This window comes from Silene latifolia, chromosome Y (assembly GCF_048544455.1).
Source record: "Silene latifolia isolate original U9 population chromosome Y, ASM4854445v1, whole genome shotgun sequence".
NCBI lineage: Eukaryota > Viridiplantae > Streptophyta > Magnoliopsida > Caryophyllales > Caryophyllaceae > Silene > Silene latifolia.
In genome coordinates, this window is record NC_133538.1 from 150,989,997 (window position 1) to 151,010,201 (window position 20,205).

Here is a 20,205-nt window from a genome sequence, read left to right on the forward strand (position 1 = left end):
GGAGCTTTTCAAGGGACGGGTCGGGGAAGTTATTCTCAGGGACCGGCACAGAGTTATGCGAGCAACAAACCAAGTGGGTCATGGTCTAACCGGGGGAGCCAGAGCTATCAGAGTGGAGGTAACCGCAACGGCGGTAATGCTTATCAGAAACCAGCTATGAACAACAACAACAACAATCAGGGGTCGGGTGCTAAGCCAGCCACATCACCAAGATCTTGTCGAGAGGTGGACGGAAGACCGATGGAAAGTTTGTTCATGATGGACAAGAAAGCGGTGAGGAGGATGCACATGTTATCACTGGTACCTTTCTTGTTAACGGTATTCATACCTTTGTTTTGTTTGATTCGGGGGCTTCCCAATCGTTTGTATCATCGAGTCATGTTAAAAGGTTGGGTTTGAGAGTTTATGAGTCTGTAAGTGAGAAAGTTTTTATACCTTCGGGAGAGTCTGTATCTTGTGGGAGGTTGTTTAGAGATGTGTCTATGATAGTTGGGCAAGTTGATCTACCTGTAAACTTGCTAGAGTTTCCTCTTAACGGTTTTGAGATGATAGTCGGGATGGATTGGCTGGGAAAGTATAAAGCTAAGATAGACTGTCATCAAACGAAAGTGTCTTTGAGAGGGCCTAAGGGTGTTAGTGTGTCTTATCGTGGGTTTTTAGTCAAACCCAAAGTTAAGTTGATTGCAGCTATCACGTTGAAGTCTTATCTGAGGAAGGGATGTCCTTTGATCTTGTGCCATGTGAGAGATGACCGGATAGAGAGTCCGACAGTTGACGAGATACCAGTGGTGGGAGAGTTTGCCGATGTTTTTCCTGACGAGATTCCGGGGTTGCCACCGAAGAGGGAGATAGATTTCACCGTTGAGTTGAAACCGGGGACGGGGCCAATCTCTAAGGCACCGTACCGGATGGGTCCTAAAGAGATGGAGGAGCTCAGGAAGCAGTTAGATGATCTGATAGAGAAGGGATACATTAGACCTAGTGTATCGCCGTGGGGAGCACCAGTTCTTTTCGTGAAGAAGAAGGATGGGAGTTTGAGGTTATGCATAGATTACAGAGAGCTGAACCGAGTGACGGTGAAGAACAAGTATCCTTTGCCAAGGATAGATGACCTGTTTGATCAGTTGAGTGGTGCATCAGTCTTTTCCAAGATTGATTTGAGGTCGGGGTACCATCAGGTGAAGATTAGAGAGGTGGACATACCAAAGACGGCTTTCACATCGAGGTATGGTCACTATGAGTATGTGGTGATGCCGTTTGGGTTATCTAACGCACCGGCCGTGGTTATGGATTTGATGAACAGAATCTTCAGACAGTTTTTGGACAAGTTTGTGGTGGTGTTAATCGATGACATCTTAGTCTACTCTAAGACTAAGGAAGAGCATGAGGAGCATCTGAGGATCGTGTTGCAGACGTTGAGGGACCATGAGTTGTATGCTAAACTGTCCAAGTGTGAGTTCTGGTTGGAGAAAGTTGCTTTTCTGGGGCATGTGATCTCTAAGGAGGGAGTAGCTGTGGATCCGGCAAAGATTGAGGCAGTGACAAAGTGGGAAGCACCAAAGAATGTCGCTGAGATTAGGATTTTCTTGGGTTTAGCTGGATACTACAGACGGTTCGTGAAAGATTTCTCCAAGATAGCTAGACCTATGACAGCGTTGATGAGGAAAGAGAACAGGTTTCGTTGGGATGAGAGTTGTGAAAAGGCGTTCCAAACATTAAAGGAGTGTTTGATCACAGCTCCTATCTTAGCATTGCCTGAAGGGATCGAGAACTTTGAGGTTTATACAGATGCCTCAAAGAATGGGTTGGGATGTGTGTTGATGCAGAACGGTAAGGTGATTGCCTATGCTTCTAGGCAATTAAAGCCGTATGAGGAGAACTACTCTACACATGATCTAGAGTTAGGTGCGGTGGTGTTTGCTCTCAAGATTTGGAGACATTACCTTTATGGGGCGACCTTTAAGGTATTTTCTGATCACAAGAGTCTCAAGTACATCTTCACTCAAAAGGAGTTGAACATGAGACAGAGGAGGTGGATGGAGCTGATTGGCGATTATGACATGGATATTATCTACCATGAAGGGAAAGCCAATGTCGTTGCAGATGCTTTGAGTAGGAAGAGTGTACACGCCCGTGTGGCTCTATCTTTGATGAGGTTGAGAGATGAGGTGGGGAAGTTTGGGATACATATGATTCGAGAGAGGAGATCTTTGTGGGAGATTTGACGGTGCGGCTGATCTTTATGATGATATTCGAGGTAAACAAGCTTTAGACCCTAAGATGGTTGAGTGGAAGTGAGTAGAGAAAGGGACAAAGGTGTCCCGATTTTCTATTCACACGAGATGGTAGTTTGAGGTTTGATGGTAGGTGGTGTGTCCCTAATGATGAGGAGCTGAAAAAGACAATCATGACAGAGGCACATTGTACACCATATTCAGTACATCCAGGTGGAGACAAGCTATACAAGGACTTGAAAAACACGTTTTGGTGGCCTGGGATAAAGAAAGAAACAGCTGAGTTCGTGGCTCGCTGTTTGACATGCCAGAGAGTAAAAGGGGAACAGCGACGACCACAAGGTAAGATTCAGTCTTTGGAGGTACCTGAGTGGAAGTGGGAATCCATTTCTATGGATTTTATCATGGGTTTACCAAAGAGTCAACAGGGTAATAACATGATATGGGTGATAGTGGATCGACTGACCAAGTCAGCTCACTTTGTTCCAATGAAAGATACATGGACTAAAGCACAATTGGCTATGGCTTATCGAAAGAATGTGCTTAAGTTATATGGAGTCCCTAAGGACATAGTGTCTGACAGAGATGCGAGGTTTATATCACGGTTGTTCCGGGAAAGAGTTGCGAGGAATCTTTGGGTACAACTTTGAAGATGAGTACGACTTTTCATCCCGCGATGACAGTCGATCGAGAGAACAATCAAAACTCTTGAGGATATGTTACGAGCTTGTGTGATGGACTTTGGTGGTAGATGGGAACAGAGGTTGGATTTGATAGAGTTTTCTTACAACAACAGCTACCACACTAGTATAGGCATGGCACCGTTTGAGGCGTTATATGGGAGGAGATGCAGGAGTCCGATTTGTTGGGACGACAGTGATCTTTGAGGCGATGGTTCTAGGATCGAGATGGTACATGAGATGGTTGAACAGATTAAGATGATCGGGGGAACGCATGAGAGCAAAGCTCAGGATCGACAAAAGAGTTATGCAGATCTACATCGCGGGATATAGAGTTTCGGGTTGGGGATAAGGTTCTTCCGAAAGTGTCTCCTATGCGTGGGGTTATGAGATTTGGGAAGAAAGGCAAGCCGAGTCAGAAGTTCATCGGTCCTTATGAGATCTTAGAGCGAGTTGGGGAGGTTGCTTACCGTCCGGCTTTACTCACGCTTTAGAGAGAGTGCATAATGTGTTTCATGTATCGCATGTGGAAGTATGTGAGTGACCCGTCACATGTGTTAGAAGCAGAGAGCATAGAACTAGATGAGTCTTTATCATATCTTGAGGTACCTAAGCAGATCCTTGACCGGAAGGTTAGGAAGACTAGGAGTGATGAGACAGTGTTGCTTAAGATCCTTTGGTCTAACCACGAGACAGAGGAAGCTACATGGGAGGCAGAGGAGATCATGAGAGAGCGCTACCCTTTCCTTTTTGATCAGGTATGTTTGGTTACGAGGACGTAACCTTGTTTCTTTTAGGGGGTAGGAGATGATCGCAAAGAGTTTTAAGAGTTTTTATACCCTTTTTATGTTGTGTCGGTATAGTTGTTGTCGTTGAGTCGGGTTGAGTTTGAGTTAGTAACAAGTTTTTATATTAGTTGTTTCGATTGTTGAGTCGGGAGTGTGGTAGTGTGAGTCTTTGTTTTGTGTTGGTTTGAACTTCGGGGGCGAAGTTCTTTTTAAGGAGGGAAGACTGTAATACTCCGTATTTATGAGTCTTGGGGTACTCTATCGAGTAGGCCTTACTCTGTCGAGTAAGGGAGTTTTGCGAAATAAAATAGTTTCTGACCTGTTGGGTACTCGATCGAGTAACTACGATACTCGATCGAGTAGGGGGTACTCGATCGAGTACCTGGGCTACTCGATCGAGTAGCCTAGGTTTCTGGGTTGTTTTCTCGAGTTTTGTTAATTATGAGATTAAGGTATATAATCTTTTCGTCATTCATTTTAATCACTTTTCTAAAACCTAAATCACTGTGAGAAGAGAAAGCAAACTATGTTCATCACCTTAATCGCATTGTTAACAAATCCCGGAGCTTGGAAGGTCGGATTTCACTTGTCTTTGCACCGTTGTAATCCTTGCGTCGAGGGTAAGACCTTTATACCGTTTTTATTGTATTTCGTCAAAGTTAGTTAAACCCTAATATTGGGAATTTGGGATTTTGTTGTGTTATGTGCATAGTAGTAATTATGTGCTTGTATAATTAGGAGGAGGATTCGTAGAGGAAGCTTTTGACTTGTTTGTGAGATCGTCGACAATTGTGCTTTCGGGTAGGGTTTCCCTACTCAGTATTACTTACATGTGGTGTGGTGTTGTGCTGTAATTAGTATAATTGATTGATTCAGACGATGTTGTGATTGTGATTGTGATTGTTTGTCTATGGTTCTCGAGATGCGTTCTCGGCTGAGTGGAGTCACTTGCGGGAGTGGCTTCACGCCCTAGTTTCGCCCTTCGTGGAACCCGCCACGGAAGGGGATGTGCACATTAATGGGACAGGGTTATCGCTCGGTATGATGAGCGGGGCTTAGGTGGGAACGGCTGCGGTCCCCCACTGGCAGGGCTGGTCCAGTGGACAGTCGGTGACGGAGATGGAGTGGAGTGCTTGATCGTGTATGATTGTTTGAGTTGTGTTGGTTACTGTATTGTTGATTATACCTCTTGTGTAAATAGTACTGACCCCGGTTAATGTTTTAAAACCTGCGGTGATCCATTCGGGGATGGTGAGCAGATATTGAGCAGGTATGACATGAGTCTTTGGGATAGGGATTGCCACGATCGATGATAGAAGTCTTCGTTGTAGCCTATTAGTTTTATAGACATTTCAGTTAGTTCAGTAGACAGCCGTTTTGAGAACATGTATTAGTATTTGGTTTGGTTTTTGGATTGTAACCTTTCGCTAAAGTATTACTATTTAAATATCGTTTCATTATTGTTTATTTGATTATCATTGCCTCGGGTAACCGAGATGGTAACGTCCTTATACCTGAGTGGTCCTGGTAAGGCACTTGGAGTATGGGGGTGTTACAATAGGTATTGCCAATAAATTCTTGATTAGTCAATTTATCGGTAAGGAACAAAGTTTCTTCATTCAACCCATTATATACCACCTTACAAAGCTTTCTCATCTCATAAGGGTATTCACGTAGAGACTTAAACTCTTTCATTCTATTAAAAAACTTGTAAAATGGTTCATCATGAGTTTGGCAACAATAACGAGTAGCCATCAAATCAAAGAAGTAAACAAACTAAGGCAAGTAAAGGAGTCCTATAATTACAAAGACTAACTACACTAATTAAAGACCAATAGTTCAAAAACAAGCTTTAGCTATGTTGCCCTTCCCCGGCAACGGCGCCAAAATTTGACTAGCACAAAACTAGGTGTCGTAAATGCTAGAATTAAGCTACTAAATTAGAAATTTATAAACCAAACTCGACACTACACTATGCAAAAAGAATAGTAGTAAAGGGAAGTAAGTGTCGAACCCAAGAGAAGGGATTTAAGACTAAAAGCTTGTATTAGACTAATGATAATGGACAAAGCACAAGATTATGGACAAACTATGGATATTAACAATGAACAACAATAGAGGGACATAAAAGGAGAATCGGCATGGAGAAAACAAGCAACAAAATGAAAGAGATGTGATATTTCCTATGAGACAAGGCAACAAACACTTGGTATACAAGTAACAATTATAAGAGATGAAAACTTGGTATAATCTACAAGCTTCAACTTTTCTCAAAGTAAGACTCTTTTCTCTCCAATTTCATTTACCCAACAACAATCCTCAAGAAATTGATCACCACTATCTAAACCAACAATGATAATCCTACTTAAACTACAATTTCCAACACTAAGCCATGTAAGAATTGTAGCCAAGAGCATGAAGAACACAACCAAGAGGAAAGTAAATGGGATATCAAAAGAGCTTGTCTAAGCCAACAAACCCAATGATACAAACAATTTCTACTCACAAATATTGATTATCTAAGCCGAGATAACAATAATTATGAGATGCTTCAACAAGTTATCACAAAAGCAAGGAACTTTGCAACAACAAGCAATAGATGAACAATAAAGAGGCAAGAGTGATCAATTCTCACAACAAAATATTCATCATGGCATTCAAACTTAGAAATTGAAATAAATGAAAGATTAAAGAGTAGAGAGTCAATACAATGATAAAGTCAAAGACTTGAAATGGATTACACCAAGCAAGGAAGGATTTAGCCTTCCATAGTCTTCAAAAACCCAAAATAACAAGGAAAGATTACAACTTGAATGAAAAAGTCCTCTAAATTATTACAAGATTAAAACCCTAAATGATGAGATTAGATGAGATGATATGATGTTGTATGATGCCTTCCAATCTTGGATATATATATGGCTTCACGGAAACCTAAAAAGATCCTCACTTAAGAAGCCCAAATGCGGAATAGAAAGCCCCAGAAAAGCAGCCGCGCGTGCAAGCCGAGCCAAATTAACTCGCTGCGCAATCGGGCGCAGTGCACCTTATTTGCGCACCGCGCCTAAGCTCGCATTTGGAATTGCAACGCGTATTTGCGCAGGTCGCGCTCAGATCGACAAAGAACATCTTGCGAAGGCCATATCTCCCTCGGTTTTTGGGAAAACGAGGCGTGTGACCTACCGTTGGAAAGCTAAGATCACAAGCTTTCACCTCCAATTGGCCTTGCGTCGATATGAGCTCTAGAACTCAAAATATATCCATTTGAAGTTGACCCTTGTGAAACCGAGTTTTCAATTCTTCATTTTGGCTCTTGTTTGTCTATGCCAAGGCATCAAATCTTCCATTAGCTTACTTTTCTTGACTTTGAACTTATTCCCTTGGCTTACCTTTTGCTCTCCTTCTTCACCTTGGTTGACAGTGGCTCGGGTTTGACTTGTGAGTCGGTTTGTACAAAATGATCCATTCATCTCAACTTACCAATATGAAGTACTTGAATTACCTTGAGATGTAAATACCAACAACAAGTTCACATGATCCAAATTACAACAAAAGTGGAATCACCGGAAAATACCACGATTAACATTCAAAACCGGCTTTATGACAAGTTTATTCAACTAAAATTACCTAATTAGGCCGACACTATTTGACTCTATCAGGCGCCCCCACACCATCGCTTCCGTCAATTCAATTAATATTATAATTATAATTATAATAGCTAATAAAAAGTAAAAATAAAGAAGAAATAAGAGTTTGATGAAACAAGCAAGCGAAAGCAAACCCAAGCATTTTTAATTAACAAAGAAGAATGAAGAAACCGGAAGAACAAGAAAAGAAGCAAAGGAAAGGAAAGAAAAGGTAGCTAACCTGATCAAGTATGGGATTTCAGATATGATTACTTGAAAGAGAGGCAATTTTGTAGTAGACCTTCACTTTCCAGAGTTTAACGACAATAAAACCAGATTAATTCATGATTAAAGATAAATAAATGACTTAGGGGGTGTTTGGTAAGTGGTGTTAGGAAAGGGAAAGGAAATAAAAAACCTTCATTACCTTTGTTAGTGTTTGGTTAAGCAATTCAATCATTCTCTTTATCACTTTGTTACCCCCAAGTTCCTTTTAACTCATTACCCTTCACCCCCAAGGATTTGTCTTTCTCTTTCCCCATTCACCTAACTACTGTTAAGATAATTCTCCCCAAACTCGAAACACAAGAGACCTCGTATTGTAAATACTAGTTAGTAGTAGTCTAGTACAGTATTTTATTTTTGTCGGAAAATCAAAAAAGACCAAAAATACGTTACTAGTGATTTTTTGGTAAGTTAGCCGTGTGATAGGCTACTGCCTATTTTTTGGCGTACCATGTTTTTTTTGGCCCAATGGGAAGTGGGGTGGACTTATGGTTAGTCATTTGTTGACTAAATGGTGGCCACACATAAGACTTCACGTGAAGACCAGAAAAAAAATGAGGGGAGCACCCTAAGCTTCCGCCGCGAGTAGAGAAAACCCCAACACTACCCCAATCTACACTGCTACCACCATCTCGCAGCACCACATCCACCACCCCTATTGTCCCTCCTGCTGCCCTAAATAGCCGCCCTCCTGCCACTGTGTTTGCCGGCAAGCCCACCACCGTCACCCTGCCACCAGCGACTTCAATCCACGTCCTAAACCACCCTCTAGATCACCCCATCTTCAAACTCCTAGCCCCACAGCCATATATTCACCACTTTCCCAGCGTAGAAAATATGTGGTGGTGGCCTGGTCTCCTCATACAGGTTGAATTAGAGGTTGTGCACAATATGGTGGCGGTTTAGGGTCTGGCTATGGTGGTGCGCCGGCGAAGGAATATAGTCGGGTGGGCCAACGGTGACAATGGCAAGGTCGTCGGCACCTTCAGCTATCGTGGAGGTGGTGATGGTAGGTGGTTGTTAGTGGTAGGAGAGAACGTGGGTGGATAATGGTGGTTGCCTATTCCCTTTCTTGCGTGTAACCAAACAAAGAGGAAGATTTGGGGTAATCTGATTTCATTCCCTTTCCCTTTCTGATTTCATTCCCTTTCCCTTTCTCTTTCCTTTCTTAGTTTCATTCCCTTTCCCTTTTCCTTTCCCTTTTCTTAGCAAAACGCCCCCTTAATTCCTCCTAATTCCCTTTCCCTGCTCTATTGCTTTCTGTTATGTCAACGGCAAGTCCGTATTCATTTTTGCATAAGACCGTCTTACACATGACTTAGTTGTATATCTTAAGTTCATTCAACATATTACCTCACCACTTAGTGTACTATTTTAAATCAGCCATCACATTTCACCATTTTCACTACTTTTTTTTACCTTTGCTTGTAAAATTAATCTCAATCCTAATTATGTATAACACTGTCTTACACGCGACTTAATCGTATGTCTGAAGCTCATTGAACATCATCTAAAGTTTTTAGATGCGGAAAGACAAAGCCAGAACCACAAGATAAACAAATACTACGCGAAATATTCCAATGCATTCACACTAACAAAAGTTACTTCCACATAGCTGATAAAAAAAAAAAAAAATAATAATAATAATAATAATAATAATAATAATAATATAGTAATAATAATAATAATAAATCACTTGTAGCCATGTACAAAGCTCAACCAAATTAGCCACATAAATGGAACACAAGGGTGTATTACTCAAGACATCCACGCCCTAAACATCAAACCCACCATTTTCAACATCAACATCCCCCTTTCCAGTTTCTTCATCTTCGCTGTCATCATCACCACCCCTCTCTTCATTATCTTGCCGCAATTTTTCCAACTGATCTTGGAATAGTTTATCATCCCTTTCACTCACCTGTATACATGACCAAAATGAAGCTTCATTAACACTTGCAGGAACAGAAAGAAAGGGAGAGGGGGGGAAGAAGGGTTATTGTACTTTTTTTTTTTTTTTTTCAAGCAAGGGAAATGACCTTCCTTTCAAACCTTATTGGATGCGCCTAGTCAGAACTATGACGAGTGTCTTTACACCAGAGATCATAAGGAGATGTCCGGTTAGCCCAAACCTCGGGAATACGCGACAGCACGGAAAGCCGGCACCCCGTTTAACAGACCCCCAAAGGGCCACCGTGCAATACCTCAGTGCTCCCGTCTAGGGCGTCGAACGCGGGACCTCAAGGATTGAGGTACGTACCTTGTGGCACACCCGGAACACCACTAGACCCAAGCCACTTCACTCTCTTCTTTATTACTGTACAATCAATAGATACTTACAGTTCTTGGTGCATCCTTCACTGTAAGCTTTCCATTATGACGTTCAATTTCTTCAGTACAAGCAACAATAGCCTTGTTAAGGGTTGAAATACCTTGATCCTACAGTTGCCACAAATCATTATGTGGAATTCTCAAGGGTACTCAAATCTAATGAACAATGGCTAATATATGAAACAGACACTTTCTCATCGTCTCAGGTAAAAAAGTTTTACGCTAAATTACTGTTAACCATCCACTAAAGACAAATTACCTCTGCCACACAATATAGTAGCTATTCAAGGTTGTCTAAAAGGTTATTTGAGTATCCCTCAAAAAAAAGGCTACAAGGACGCGAGCATTCAAAAAATTAGCAAATTTGACCAAAAAAGCCGTCTCCGTAGATGAGATGCACACACTAATGAGATGCCACTAGTTTTACCCCTCTTTATTTTCTTATCAAAGTGGCTGAACAAGAAGCGTAAATAAGGGAAGGCAGGGAAAAGCTCATTCTGCCCTCCCTCACCAATTTCACAAATATAGCCTACAGGAAAAATGAGATGCCTCACTCCGTCTCATTTGAAGTAAACAAACGAAACGACTAATATCATCCTACCCTCTTTACCAGGTTACCACATTAGACAATCCCATCATACATTCTATTTGTCCCCTCACTCACAAGTCACCAGTCACCTTTTTTTATACCATATGCAAGAAGCCTAAAGAAGTACTCTTTATAGCTCATAACGTGCAAAATAGTTCACCTAAAAAGGAAAGTTGACCGAGAAAGTAAAGCAATTCACAGCAGCAAAATTAAGCTAACAGTTTAACTCAAATCCTAAAAACATTCACATTCAAGAAGCAAACTCTGCGTGAACCAGACAGAAACAATGTATCTTACAAATACAAGACAGCAATAAGATACTACGGCAGCTAACTATAACTGGATGATCAAGAAACTGACTTTATCAAGGGTCTGAGTGGTCAAAACATAGAGAGGTGGCGCCACAAGCTTAATTTTGACAGGGGAATCTTTTGTTCCTGCAGCTTCAGCCCTACGCATGGCATCCTGCAAATGGCGGTATCATGACCATTGTTGTCAGAATCGCGATTCGATCCAATAATTCTACGATCCAAAAATACTTGACCGATCATGGATCCTACGATTCTAGCATAGTTGTAGAATCTTACGATCCTATTAATTTGAAAATTTCTAGAGATGGGATCATAATACGATCGTACGATTTTACGATCCTACGATGGGATTCAATAATAAAAAAAATTTATATATATTTTTATATAAGGATACCGTAAAACCCAAATTTTGTGTAAGTTGTTTATATAATGATACTAAAATCATTAATTACCAATATTTTATGAATAAATATTAATAAATAAGTGTTTTGATTTTCAATTATTTGTTTTTACCAAATAAAAAATTATATTTAGTGAGTTTGTAGAATCTTGCGATTCTACGATCCGATTCTACCGATTCGATCCTACCCTCCCTATCGATCCAAAGTAGACTCCCGATCCTGACAACATTGATCATGACAAGTATAGAAGAAAAGGGCAAAGTAATTAGAAGAAAAGCGCACGCGTTGATAAGACACCTTAATATGAAGCACCCCATCAAACTGGAAACATTTAAGTTCAACTAGTTGTTGTATTGCGTGCGGTGCGCACGATACCCCAAGATATTGTGACTCGTTTATTTGGATTAATATCGATTCATGCATTGGGTACGATTTTCTCGTGAACCGTTATAGTTATAGTTGATTATTAGTCATGTTTTTTTGGTTGATCAGGTTGCCAATGGTCATTGAAGCTAGTAAGGACGATAACTGTTTTATAAGGGCACTTTTGTGTTTGTATATTATACAATTGATGTATTCGGTGCATAAGTTTAATGGTTACTTTGCATTCATTTGAGCGCATACAAGAAATTTACATCACCGTAGTGTTTTTCCTCAAGTGTAGGGAGGTCACAAAAATCATTACAAACAAACATGTGTTCTAGGAACCGTCTTAAGTGTGTGATAATTCGTTGAATAACAAAGCTCTATTCGTCTAGTTGAGTGATTTCCTTGAAACCAAATAACATTCTTAGCTAATTTACAAGACTATATGGCGAGGCATGTAAATGTATTAATGTAATGTTCTAAAGAAAGATAGATATTTTGAAGCGAATCGCTAGTTGTTTAACGTAATTATAAAGACCCTAAATACTAATTTTACAGAGATGGAGATTGGAGATTTTCTGGTTCCCTAGGTTGAATCGGGCGAGAAATACCAGCACCTACATATGTCATTGAATTATGGAGACACTAAACACAAGCACCATTATTTTGCGTACAAATAAGCAACATTTACCGACTTGCAAGGTGAATGTTAATATATCAATCTCTACGAAACTAAAGATGAAGTATGTCGCTTAGGACTCTTTATAGCAAATTAGCAACACCTTCACTTTGTACAATATGTTTGACAGAAACTCGGAGATATTGAATATAAGCCTTCACTATAAAATTCACGTCATCTCGAATTCCAGTTACTTGCAACAGACATGAGCAAATAAAAATTAGACTGTAAAATGATGAACTCGCTATCTTCTCCTCTCGTTGGCTGTTGTGTGTGTTCTTTTATTGCGGACAACTTGTTGCTTACCTCTCTTTCTTTCCCCCTCGAACGCTATTGAGAAAAATAGTGAGGCGAAGAATATTTACTCAAAACTTAATCAAAAGCTTGAGTATTTCGTTTATTGAATCAAGTGATTGACCTCACCAATGTTATAGCCCCCATTTCCCCAGAGACAACCACCTTAAAAAGTTGGGTTAATTCATAAGAATAATCCATACTATTACCCTCCATCTCAAAATAAGCCGAACTACAATTTAACCTAAAATAAACCATGGTATCGCCATCCTTCACTCATATTGCACCTAAGCCATTTTGACCTATAAACTAAGGTAAACTATCCGGTCATCCCATTATTATTTTTTTTTAAAAACTTTCTTCCTCTTCATTAGCAATCCCCATCATTAACAACCACCACTTCAGTATCCTCCACCCAGTCAGCCGCCACCTTCATCCTTCATCAGCACACCAACGTTCACCACCGCGAATTGAGAGGGCCTAGCAGAACGGAGCGGGTCGGAGAAATCGGGTTTATTAAAGAGTAGAAAAAAAAACAATAATGCACACTTGCTGTCCTTCCTCTCTTACCTTTCCTTTCCAACGACACAAATCTCAGTTTAGACTCTCCTTTGATTATTCACTTTTATTATCTCTACCCACCGTCTAATCAATCACAATTCACAATCATCATCATCAATTCATGATAATCATCAAGTTCATCCCCAATTAACATGGTAAACCCTAACCTGCTCAATTACCACAATTCCAATATCTCAATTACTTTTGCTCTGCTCACAACACCCACTTGATCCGGAGAATGATAAAATTAACTACTGATTTCATTATTTAGGGATCATGTGTTTGTCTTTGTCCTCCTCGAAATCCCGTAATCGATTCACCTTGGATGAGCTTAGTACGTCAATTTCTATCTTCCATTACATGTGGTTGTCCTTCTAAAAATCCCGAAATTAGGAGGTTGGGGAGGTGGCGATGAAGGTAGTTGTTTGGGTATTGGTGCAAACAAACGAGAGATTGGTTGTTATTTTTGCTTCACCATTTTTGTTGCCGTCGTACAGTGTTTGTGTTTGGGTGGTACTGGAAAAGTTGGGCAGAGGCCGGAGGGTATGACATATAAAGTTTTGAGTATAATATTAAGATTTAATGATTTTAGATTTTAGATTTTTCTTTTTAAAAGGGTAATCTAATGAACAGGTAGTCGGTTGCTTGGTGCATTGTGAGAAAAATGAGGATCTAATTCAGATTATTCTGAGTTAAAATATAGGTTGGATTAATTTGAGTTAAAATATAGTATGGATTATTCTCATAAAATAACCCTAAAAAGTTTGAGTCGTTTACCAAAAAAAGGACTTCAAAGTTCATACACTATTTAGTTTCAGGTCCTCACCAAAAAGACTACAAACATGTCAAATTTGAACCGGGTAACTTATTCTTTGACATAAATGTCTAGTTTTCACCGTGCTAACTCCTAATATCTTGTATCTAACATATTTCACCGTGCTAACTCCTAATAATTTGTTCTGTATTTCATCATTTCCCTTCCTCTCACCTTTCCAGTGGTTCTATCTCTTTTTCTCTCTTACACCACATATTCAATTATCGTCGGGTAGTTTCAGGTCGAGTCAACTTATTTCAGACTAAGACAGTTTTGTCGGATGTACACTGACTACATGTGCAAAGGGGTGGAGCTAGGGGGCTAGCAGGGGCAGGGGCGCTTCTCGGACTCAATCTCCTCCTCCAACCTCCTCCTCTAAACTCATTATAAGGTAAGATCGATAAATCCTCCTATCAACGACAGTACAACCTACCTCTTCCCTATAAACCTTGTAGATTAAACTGCACAACAAACTTCCAATTTTCAAACGCGTTGCTGCAACTCTGCAAGTATCAAGCCGTTTTTCATGAAAGGAATGTCTAGGTGAACAAAAGACAATGACACTTGCTCTCAGAACCAACATGCAAAGACAATTGCAATTGAAGATCACATATTACTTAAGTTCAGCGTAAAAACTAAAAGAAATAACAAACTAACATGAATAATGTAACCTCACTTGTATTTTTAAAGATCCGAATAATGCCAGGCACTAAAAATTCACTTAAAACCCCGTTCATAAATAAACCAAAAGGCTCAAGTACAAGGAGGAAAAGAAGCAGGGTATATAAGATAGATTACCTGCACATTGGCTCTTCCACCTGGCAATGCTGCGGTCCCACTGGGCGCTGATGGCAAGTTGAGATCTTCCAGCGTATCAGGTTCAGACAGAAGATGAGAAGGAACTCCCTACTCTCGATTCCATGTCTAATTCCGAGCATCAAGTCGTGTGCAAAAGCGAACGTTACAACACCATGATGATTGGATTAGCAATATAACAGGTCTTTTCGATAAAGTTGTTAGATGAATATTAATCGCATATTTTGGAGCTTGCCATCCATAAGATCGTCCTCGTCAATGTCATCAAGTACATTGTAGCTTCTTCCAAGAGTCTCTTAAATCTCATTACTCATATCCATCAAGTCCATCATGTCATCTTGCAGGTTCTACAAGTGAGAAAATAAATATATGAATTAGTTGAAGAGAAGATTTACATAAGTTATATAATTATAAATTATAAAAAAAAAAAAAAATATTGCGTAAAATGGGAGTGGCAGAATGATGCCTCGTGCTCACGGCCTCACCATTAATGAATAAAAAAATAGTCATGCCAAACTCAGAGCTAAAGATACATACTTTTTGCAACACCTGGTGAAAGCGGTAGAGGCTTTTTCTCAATGACAGTCAATCAGTCTTGTGTTTATGCAGAGAAGTGACAACTTCTATACTTTCAGCATCACCTGTTGAAGCCTTTCCAGCCAACGGTCTGTTAAAGTATGCAAAATAAATGAGAAGGCCCAAGTCAAGTATTGTTGATCAACTATAGAGGTTAAGCTCCTGAAGTACTATGAAATTCTCATAATATTTCTCAAATATGGGTCATTTACTTTCTACAGTGGCCCATTTTTCTTCCCTCATATTCCAAAGAAAAAATGACTCCCCTTGGCTCAATAGTTGCCAACAATGAAAAAAAGGTTTACCGTCTATAGCTCAACGGAGCAATCTTAAGCACAATACATTGCCCTTTAATTGTAACAAAATAAAAAAAAAAGAATATGCCTACATTCAATAGCTAACTATATAGACAACATTAAAATCAGAGCCTAGCTTAACTTGAAAAGGGACTCACCAGTCACCACCTAATTGCGGCAGTCTAGAGACACCAACAGAATAATAGTCCTCCATGTTCATAATAGCTATCTGAAAAAAAAGCATGCCTATCAAACAACGTTTACTCAATGGTATGCAACCAATGCAAGGAAACTAACATACACAAAAAAAAAAAATTGTTGTTTACCAATGGGATGACCTGTCAAACTGGTTTATCCCACTGGTTCTTGGACACTATCATATCATTTAGAACCACCAGGGTCTTCTACAGATTACTCATGCCATTGTTGTTTACCAATGGGATGATCCTGTCAAACTGGAAGTAACTATACGAAATTAACATAAATCAAGACTCGATACAACAATAGACCAGCTTAAGTCGAATCAAAGATCTCCAAAACAAACCTGTACAAAATAGTCGCCATATAGGATGGTTTGCTAGAAAGCGATTTTCCCCATCTCATAAAATAAATACTGAATTCTAAGACAAAGACGATCGCTAGAACCTAAAAAGTAAACGAATACATATTCTCCCTCTAAGCCAAAGCTATCCGTTAATTTGCCAAAAGGAAGAGACGAAAGAAGGCAACAACAGTAAAAAAAGTGATTTCATGGCAAAATACAGGACAAAAAAAACTACCTATCCATCTTAATCCTTTTCCTCGCAAATTCATTAATCCTTTTCCACTATAATCCACTTACGAAATCTCGACAACGAACAATCTACTTAGATCCGGGATAAGCAAGCCGAAATGCACTCACCTCATTAAAACCCTCACAAATTCATAATTTCATTTATCCTAAAATGCCCAAAAAAAAAGAATATATCTCGAAATGAAATAAAATTCAGATTGCATAAATGACAAAATTAGAACTTATTTTCTTTTTTGAGTCTGAAAGTATACACCGGCAATGAAACCAATACCGCAAAATACTGAAAGTATAATTTCTTCTTTGAGTCTGAAAGTATATAACTGAAAAAAAAAAGATCATTGTTTCTCACCTTCGCACTTCACACACCACATTCTCCCCACCACAACTCTACGTCCAAACCAATACCGCAGAATGCGAATTATTCATACTAAAAATGATCACTAATCTGAGTATTACCCATTATCCATTCATTTCTTCTACATAAAATATAGTTAAATTCACATCCAAAAAGCATGAAACTTAAACAATCAAAACCACAGCTCATACTATATAACACTAAAAATGGAAGGTCCCAAAAGAGCAATCAATTCAATTTTCAGAAAGTGAATTGTAGTATAAGATCAAAACTATAATACTATCTACTAATATCTCACCAAAAATTCACTCAACACAATTACGAGTTCTTGTCATATTTTAATAAAGTACCAATATGTTCAAATATTAGACAAATTTCCAAACATAAATGTTCATAACTTATATTCCCTCCGTTCCAATCACTTGCTTACCTTATTATTCTTTGTCAGGGGTATTTAAATCAAAAGTAAACAAATGAATAGGATGGAGGGAGTACTTCATACCAAGAAAATCTGAAATACACAACTAAAACAAATATTATACAACATTACAGAAAAACCTGAGAAACCCAACAACAATAATGATATTAAAGGAGGATATACATGTAAATCCCAAAAAAGGGCAAGGATTTTCCAAACTTTGACAAAGACTGCCTTTTTCTAGACTTGTTTACAGCTTCTGTTAGAAACTTTGCCATAGGCGCAAACTTGCCTATTATATTGGACCCTTGCTTACTTTTGGTGAATACTACAAATCCACCACCAAATCAAATCAAACAATTAAAACTAAGTGAATTCATTCCTGTCGAAATTGTAACTACCCAGATTCACAAATTTCAAGGTTCACCATGTAAGTTGTTTCTCGATTTTCCAAAGAGTCTCAAGCTTGTTGGATTTTAAAAGTTAAAACTAACCTAATTCATTCAAATCAGATATAAAGAAAAGCCTTTCAATTAAGCAAAATATAATTCAATCCGTGTTTGCTTAGATAAAACCCAAAATATAAAGCATAGAGAACACGGAAGTTGAAGAAATTAGTGCAAAAATAGTACTTTTCTTAATGAACCAAGCTGCCTAATCAACTGTGCATTAAGCATTCACATATGAACCCATTTAATCAACTTATTTGAAGAACCCATTTAATCCACATGTTTTTCCGCACCAGCATGCTCGAACGTCATGAAAACGGCATTCATAACCGATAGAAATAATGTTAAAAGAAAAGGGGGTCTGAAACATTATAACCTCGTGACGGTCAAAATTATATGACGACGAATATCTAAAGCAATCAAATAACATTTAGTTATATGACCGTGAACATTTAAAGCAAACAAATCAATCAAAATTATTCGGTATAATTCATGAAATTAAGCAAATCAAATGAACAAGTACCTCATCGTCTTGTTGTGTACGCCACCTTTGTGAAAATCCTCTTCTTTGTTGTTTCATACTTCCCGCTCTTAACAAAGAACCTAGAACGATGACATCAAACATAACCCTAAATTAACTGATCATCCTTATCAAATTCAAAGAAAGAAACAAACTAATAAAAATTAGGAAATAAATCGGTGAAAAGGCGAACCTAATTTTAGATTGACGGTAAACTTGAATCGAATCAGAAAAAGGGAGAAGTAACAGAAAAAGGGAGAAGTAATTGAGTGAATAAACGAAGACAATGATTGAGATAGTGAGATAATAGCGGAAGAAAGGAGAAAGGAGAGAGCGGAAGAAAGAATAAGGGATATGATTGAGATACTGAGATAGGGCAAAATGGGTGGCTGTAAATCAATAACAAAATGAACGAAAGAAGATGCCAAAACGACAGGAAGAGTTGCGTTTAAAACTGTTCATATGAACAGTACACTCCCTTGGTGACTTTTGTGTTAAGGTGAGTAGATATCAGCACGAATTTTGAGAGGCTGTGGAGTCATTCTTCGACGAACATTCTTAATCAATGCATCCTTGATCTCTGGAGTAACAGCAGGGAGCACCTAAGTTACCTCCTTACCATCAGGACCGGTCGTTTTGACTTGATAGGTAAGTTGATCCAAAACAGAGTCAGGGTCTGTAACTACTGTTTTGAAGGCCTACAGCAATTGCATAATAAACTTAACAAATGATTGGGACGGAGGGAAAATACGAAAGCAAAGGAGTAATAAATGTGGTTCACATACTTCAAAAGCATGGCCATACTTTCGATAAAGAGGCCAAGCAATGCGAACATACAAATCCTCCAAATCAATAGAGACGGTCTCAGCAACATGACGCATAATAGAATGAACAAGTTTACTCTTATTGTAACGCTCCTCACAGTTAGCAATATCTTCTTCGGAAACACGACGCTTGCTGAGATCAATATAACCTTTATCCTTATCAACCCTAAGCACCATGACAGGCTCAATACGACCAACCTTGATGAGACTGTTGACGCTCCTAATCCTACGTTTAGACAGCTCCGACAAGAGTATCATACCTTCAATGTTGTTGTATTCAATCAGTGACACGTACGCACCCAATTCAACTATGTACTTGACCTGTATCATCACTGCCATGTCCACCTCTGGGTATTTTGCCTCGTACATTCTGCACTCCAGATTCGGTCCCACTCCTGCCATCTTCAATCAATCAATCAATTGAATTAGGGTTTAGGGTTTGGTTTAATCCCTCTTTTCTTGTCTCCTGAATGCTGCAGGAGATTCTTCCTTCCTTCTCTATTTTATAACGCCCATTGCATGCAAGCCCACCAAATAAATAGCCTCTCGCTTTCCATACTCCCGCGGCCCAATAAATAACATTTCTTTCCGAAAACGGGGACATGAAAGAGTAACTACGTCAAGATTTCATGTTTCCAACCATGAGAATTAGAGGTGATCAAATGCGGACTTGGGCCAAACATGGGCCAGGCTCACGTTTAACTTTTGGCCCACTTCATTCTTTTTAAAAAAAATGGAGACTTATTTTTTCTAACACAAATTATTCTATAAGACCTATATTTAGGTAAGACTAACCCAATAGCATAAGGCCCAACAAAATTGCTTAATAAAAATATGAAATAATATTTTTATTTTAATAACCTAATATTTTAAATTAATAACTTACATATTTAAATATGTTAGTTTTCATTATAAAGTATAAAGTTATCAAAATAAAATCAAAAACTTAATATATCAATGTTTTTGCTTAGGCTTTTCTCCTATTGGGTCAGTCATATGCTATAGGACGGTCCTATAGGAGAGTTGCTGTTTTTCTAAACACTGTGGACTGAATTTTGTAACGATCTAATGGATTTAATTTCATTGTGAAAAGTCATATACATACAAATAAAAAGAGTATATTTAAATAATCTTTTTTTTTTTGGTGTGAAGAAGCAGGTAAAGCTACCCAAGACACATAAAAAGGAAACCTAAATTACAAC

General features: G+C 38.9%; 1 pseudogene; it reads right to left on the reverse strand.

Annotated features, from left to right (window-relative positions):
* Window positions 1–9,254: 9,254 nt before the first annotated feature.
* LOC141626363 (eukaryotic translation initiation factor 2 subunit alpha homolog) lies at window positions 9,255–19,521 on the reverse strand (annotated as a pseudogene).
* Window positions 19,522–20,205: the final 684 nt, after the last annotated feature.